We start from the raw sequence: 6,850 nt of genomic DNA, 5'->3' as shown, positions 1-6,850 counted from the left end.
AGTATATCTTCAATATGGATACATTGTATCTTATTATATACAGGTACAAACTCTCTATGATGAATGTGATTGTTATGCATTACAAATATGTAGCCAAAAATAAATTTTAAAAATACAGATGAAAATTGGAAGAAAAAAAAAGGTGAAGAACAATGAAAAGCATTAAGTTTAAAGGTTTGTAAATCCAACTAGTAATGAAAGTTTGCTAGTAATACAGAGAAAAAAATGAGTTAAAATGATAGAAATTTTCCAGAAGAAGATTATGGGAAAATTGCAGTTATACTATTGATAGCATGGGCCAGGGATGGTGGTGCACACTTATAATCCCAGAATTTAGGAGGCTGAGGCAGGAGGATTGTTATGAGTTGAGGCCAGCCTAGGCTACATAGTGAGTTCAAGGCAAGCTTGAATTATATAGCGAAACTTATCTCCAAAAAAAACACCAAAAATAACAGCAATAATAATAATGATGATGATGTTAATAGCATGAGAGTGGGTGTCTGACCAGAGGAGAAGAGGTCAAGGAAATAAGAAGCAGGCATTGAAAGCATAATCTCAGTAGCTACTAAACTCACCAAGTATAAACAGAGTTGTGTAACAATGACTGTGAACAAAAAGCAAAAATCTTTGATATAAAAAGGAAACATGAATTGTGAACTGGAAGATGGCTGCAAAAAGGACAGGGAGTCAGAAGTATATTCTCTGAAATGAATTTCAGGGAAGAGGAAGAGTCTAGGAGTACCAGACTAGAGAAAATAAAGGTACTTTTTTTTTTTTTTCCTGCAGCCTACAGTGCTCCAGTTGCTATGGCTGCAGGACTGTCACTCCAAACCCTAGTGGCTGAAAACAAGAATGATAATTTAAAGTCACACATGTGTAAATACCAAATAGTTTCTCTGGTGTGAATAAACTATAATAGTACATAAGATCCTAATGATATAATGGACAATGTGAAATAGGAAGAAAGGGGCTAAAGGTGTGGGGAAAGTGGGAAGGGTAGGGGAAAGGTAATAAGGGAAAAGAAAAAAATATGAGAAAATGAAAAAATGGAAATGAAGTGTTTGTAAATGGGGAGGGTAGGAGGGGGTGAAGGGAGGGCAGGGACAAGGGAAAAAAATGAGAACCAAGACCTGTCATGTAAAGGTACAAGATCCCAATAATGAATGTAACTGTACTGTATACCTAAAATGTACCAATAAACTCACAAGGAAAAAAAAGAATGGTTATTTATTATCTCTCATGCTTTTTATGGTTTCCACTGGATCAGAAATCTGGCAGCAGTGCAGGTTTTTATTCCCTATCTCCCAAAAGGTCACTTTCAGCAACCATGGGCTGAGAAGAGGAGGCTCCAGTCATCAGAAGGTCCAACTGAGGCTTCAGGATCCCCTTTTCAAGAGATCTCAACTTGGCCAGCAACCTGGTGCTGGCGATTGGCTTGGGTCCTCAGTTCTTCCTCACTTGGGTTCCTCCTCAAAGGTACTCAACTCCACATCGGTAGCAGCTTTCCTCAGAGCATGAGATTCAAGAGACTAAGGTGAATGCTAAAATGACTCCTCGGCTAACCTCAGAAGATACATGCTGTCACTTATGCCAGTTCTGTTGGGACCAGTCAGATCTGACTTACTGAGGGAGGCAACTACACAGAGCATGAATACCAGAAGCCCAGACCACTGGAGGCTGGAGGAAAGCTACCTGAGTCATCTGCTGGGAATGCAGTGTCCTCAGGAAAGCCAAGATTCAGTGAAAGCAAGTGAAGAGAAAACTCAAAAGAATTCAAGATATTGGGGTTTTGTTGATGTCTGATTTTGAATCCCACAGAACACCAAGGAAGGAGCTTGGAAGCTGGGGACAGAGGTGGTGGTGAAGATATAAGATGAGAAAATGTCTGGGTGCTATTAGAAGCACACATCCTGAGGCCATCTATTTATTCTGTCCCACAGAGGCCTGCAGTATGCCACTTTTTGTCCCTTCTCTAAGTGACAATTTCCTAAAGGATACATATCTAACATGTATCTCATTATTAGAAGGAGTTTTAGGAGTTTAGAAACTTTAGGCTTTTGAATTTTTAAAATTTCAGTATAGCTGTTTTTAATCCAGATCTTTAGAAACTGCCACTTTTAATTTTTATCACATTTTTCTAGTCTTGCTACTACTTAAGGAGGGAGTTTTTATATGTGCACATATATATGTCTCTAATTCTGTTCCTTCCTGAAACCTACCAAACTACAGTAAGAGGAGTTGTGAACAGACAGGACAAGAGTGGGAGTAAAGCAAGGAAATTTCGTAAGCTGGAAAACAGTGCAAGAAGTGACAAACGATTTATAAAACTGAGAAAGTAAAGTCTCAAATTAAGAGAAAACCAAAGACGCACATGACTTACACCACAGGGTTCTCAAAAAAACATCAGAATTAGCAATACTGAAATAGATCTGGAAATGGTCATAAATAAGAAAGGGAGAAGAGTGGTACCACCCACCTTACTTGGGGAACAAGCTCTGGGAGACACTGCTTATTGAGAAACCAATAAAGAGAAAATGTGGAATGCTCAGAGCAGGAGTGGAAACGGGATGGAGGAAAGGAATTGCCTAGAGGATGCTGAAGGCAGATCCCAGAATGAGAGCTGTGGACTAGATAGAGAAGGCAGCCAGTTCAGATTGGACGGGGCAACTGGGGAGACGAACTGAGTTGAGTACTGTCATCTGCAGGATCCCTCTCATTGTTATCATCCTTTTAGAGGAGGACAGAATTCTCCCATAACCCATGATCATATTCTTTTTTGTGCTTAGTTTGTGAAGTTCCTGCTCTTCCTCTATGTGCCGCTCTTGTATCCCACAATTTCTGCTTTGACTTACTCCTGAAAAACCCACATTATCTATAAATGGTCTAGAAGCAGGAAATATGGAATAATTCACTCTCTCTGGCCAATTTTTACCAAATGTGCAGTATCTGGTCAGGTGCTTAAACTATGGCAAGTCTTGTGCTTTGCAGACCTCCCTCACGCCCATTCCAGAATCTTCACACCAACGGATGTATGCATAATTTTTTATACTGGGGATAAAACTTAAGAGTAGCTCTGAGCTACATCCCTCGCCTTTGTTACCTTTTTATTTTGAGACTAAATCTCACTAAATTGGGGCTCCAGCTTGCAATCCTCTTGTCCAAGCCTCTCTCAGTGTTTATTACAGGCATTCGCCATGGTGCTTTTACTTTCCTGTAAGGCTCTTGAACTCTCAGGCTACCCACAGTCAGACTCTGATCAGTTTACTCTCCTAAAACCTTCATCTGATAGTGACAATGTCAGTCTTTCCTTACACAGGAAGTGGTGCTTGGCACTCAACTTGCTTTCTTCAAAGTCGGGAATATACTTAGAGATGCATATATGAATGACATATCTGAAAATTAAAGTAAGTCGCTGGCTAACACAAAAGTCAGAGTAGTATTTGTGGAAAGGAAAATGGTTGTAATCAGGAAATAAGCCACACAGGATGCCTGTGTAGCTCCAGGGTTCTATTTCTTAAACTGAATAATATTTACATACATATTTATGTTATTTTTGAAACTGCGTAAATACTATACACTTCCCAGTATACATGATGCATATCGTATTTTTTAAAATAAGTAATTAATAAAAGTAATGGAATGACAGGTCAATTTTTGTTAGGATTTGAATAAGCTTTCATATGATGATAATCATTGGAACAGATATAATCTGATAAAAAGAGCCAATAGAGAAAAAGACATTTTAGATAAGTTGGGTAGAAAAAGGGTAAAATTTCCTGGGTAGTAGGATGAGATCTACCAAATAGAACAAACTTTAGAGCCAGAAAAATAAAGAAATGTATGGAATATAAACTAGCATTGGGTTACAAAGAGAAAAGTGGAATCTGAGTGTGTTCTTAGGTCATTTCCTAAAGGGATTAGGTTTCTAGATTCACAGTTTATTAAACTGCAAATTATTTAAAGCCTCCTTGAGCCAATTTCTTAAATGAGATGCCTGGCTTATATTATCTAAGGTAGCACTATAATTTATAGTGTTAAATAATAAATAAACACACCTAACTTGAACTGCCTTCTCTCTCACCTTCCTTCTACTCTGTGTCTCAATGATTCCTATAAAGTTTTTCATTTCAGCATTGCCATCGTAAGTAGACATCCTCTGCCATTACAAAGATGTAAGCAAATATTTTCTAATAGGCTGTTGATAGTGTAATTAAATCCAGAGAGCACTAAGCACGTTGAGACAACATTTTCCTTTATTCAAAATACTTCCTAGAAATTAGACTGTTTTCGAACCTGTATTATCTGTTTCATTGAATCTAATAGGGCACAGGAGTACAATTTCGTAAAAATCTCTGCCTAGATCATTAGCAATTTAGCAGTTATAATTCATGGGTAAACTGTTAATTCTGCCTACAAAGAACAGACTTTGTGTTTTTGTAATTAGAACCTCACGCTAAATATATACAAAAAATAAAATGAATAGTTTTGTTTTGTTTTTGTTTTTTTTGTATTGCTCTGTTAGAAAAGGAGAAGAGAGGGCCGGGGAGTTAGCTCAGTGGTTCTGGCGACTGTCTCGCAAGCACAAGGACCTGAGTTCAATCCCTGGTACCAAAAAAGAAAAAAAAAGAAAGAAAGAAAAGAAAAGAAGAGAATACAAATATCAGTGAGAATCTTACCTAGGATCTCAGTGCATTTAAAAATAAGTACAACCTTGAAAACAGCCTTTATCTGTGATTCAGTTCTTAGAACAGAAGAACGACACTGGATAAAATGATAAGAATTTAGGATTGATGGTGAATACCTGTAATCCCAGCTACTTGGGAGACTGAGGCAGGAGGATCCCAAATTCAAGCCCAGTCTGGAAAACTCATCAAGACCCTATCTCAAAATAAAAAAATAAAAAGGACTGAGGATGCAGAACAATGTGAGGTCCTGGGTTTAATCAATCCCCTGTACTGAAGAAAGAAGGCAAAATTAGTCAACATTGGCAAATGTCATTACATGTCTTTTCTGTGGTGCTGGGGGATCAAATCCAGGGCCTCATGCACGCTTGGCAAGCACTCTACCACCGAACTGCACCCTTGATGTTGCACCCTTAACATATCACCTGAAGGCCTTTCCACCAGCACTTCTCAGAACAAAATGCTCTCTGATCATATGCAGCATGACCAAAAAAGTCTTAGTAGTTACTTCTGCTCAGTGAGAATTTCTGTGTAGGAGTAAATGAAAGGTCTTCAGTTCTGTTGCCCAGAAGCAGAATTTTGTGTAATGATTTCTTGAGGAAATGCTACTTACGTGAAACTTAGAAGAGACAGGAAAGCAGAAGAGAAGCAGAAGACACTAATGTGGGTGCACAGGAAGTTTATCCTCAGACTGATCCTTCAGGGAGCTCAAGAGCATGCATTCTTCATGAGGTCAGAGATTAGGGCATGGCAAGATGACTGGGCAATTGCATGTGACCTGTCAATCATGGAGACCTGACCCTTATAACTGGGACACAGAGAAACTACAGAGTCCTGCATGGGACAGTCCGAAACTGGCAAAACAGAAACAAGAAAATAGAAAAGACTAGGCCATTGGCCTTGTCACCAGTGCTCTCTCACTCTTGGAGTGGTCGGCCCTGCATGCAGGGCGTATTTTCTCTTCTCTTTTTCTTCAGAACACTTCTTCAGGGTACTTCTGTTTCACTTTTCTACCTCTTTTATCTTTACCTTAAGTAAATGTTAAACATTTAGGACCTTTAGTTGTCCCACCTGATTCTTTGAACAGGACAACAAGAGCCTGAAAAGAAAGAAATATCCAGTAATAATCACAAATCTGTGTTACCTTGAAGCAAGAGCATTGGGCTTTGGTATTGACTCAGGTGGCTTGTGTGGGTGGAACAAAAGGCTTCAGCTTAAAGGCATTGCCAAAAATGGCAGCTCTTGTGGGTTGAGGGCTCATTTCAGCCAACACTCACTCAGTGTGGGCGAACTGGCCCAGTAAGGAGGTTGGGGAAGTTCACCAACAGGGCCTACTACAGGTAATATTTACTTTTTCTTTTAACCTAAACTTCATCATCTACTTCATATTCATATTTTGACTCAAGAACATTTGGCACTATCCATGAATATGTCAAAAAAACAGATTTCTAATATTTAACACTTTTTTTTGTATCTTGGTTTATTTTATTGTTCTTTAAAAAGCACTTTGAAAAGAATTTGAGCCAAGGGCTGGGGATTTAGCTCAGTGGTTCCACTGCCTGCCTCACAAGTACAAGGTCCCAAGTTTGATCCCTGGTACCAAAACAAGCAAACAAACAAAAAAACTTTTGAGCCAAGCATGATGGCACACACCCATTATTTCAGTACTCTGGGAGGGCTGAAGCTGGAGGATTGAAAGTTCGAGTCCAGCCTGGGCAACCTGGTGACTTAGTGAGAGCCTGTTTCTAAATAAAAAGTTGAAGAAAGGGAGGTGAAGGTAGCTCAGTGTGAAGGCTCTGGGTTCAGTCCCCCATACCCCCCACCTCTTACATTTAAAAGCCAAATAAAAAGGTCAAATTGCTTTTGAAAAAGTACACTGAACATCTTCAATTTAAGTAAAGTATGTAGTTGATTGGTTAGGAGAAAAGACTGAGTGAAGCAAAAGCATGTTGCTCACTAGGTTGTGGTGCCTGATCAAAATACACAGTGAATGTTTAAATCTCACAACTTTCTTATAGTAAAAGACACATTGCCATTACTCCCCCTCAATACCACCTTGACTCCAAACACACATCCCATCATTCTTGCCACCTTCTGAAGCAATTCTAGAAGTCCTCTTTCACATAGTTGTGATAAAAAATATGGTGAATGCGGCTGCCATGTGCCAT

This window comes from Fukomys damarensis, unplaced genomic scaffold (genome assembly GCF_012274545.1).
Source record: "Fukomys damarensis isolate Sample0158 unplaced genomic scaffold, DMR_v1.0_HiC HiC_scaffold_24, whole genome shotgun sequence".
Taxonomy (NCBI): domain Eukaryota; kingdom Metazoa; phylum Chordata; class Mammalia; order Rodentia; family Bathyergidae; genus Fukomys; species Fukomys damarensis.
This window is presented reverse-complemented; position numbering follows the sequence as displayed.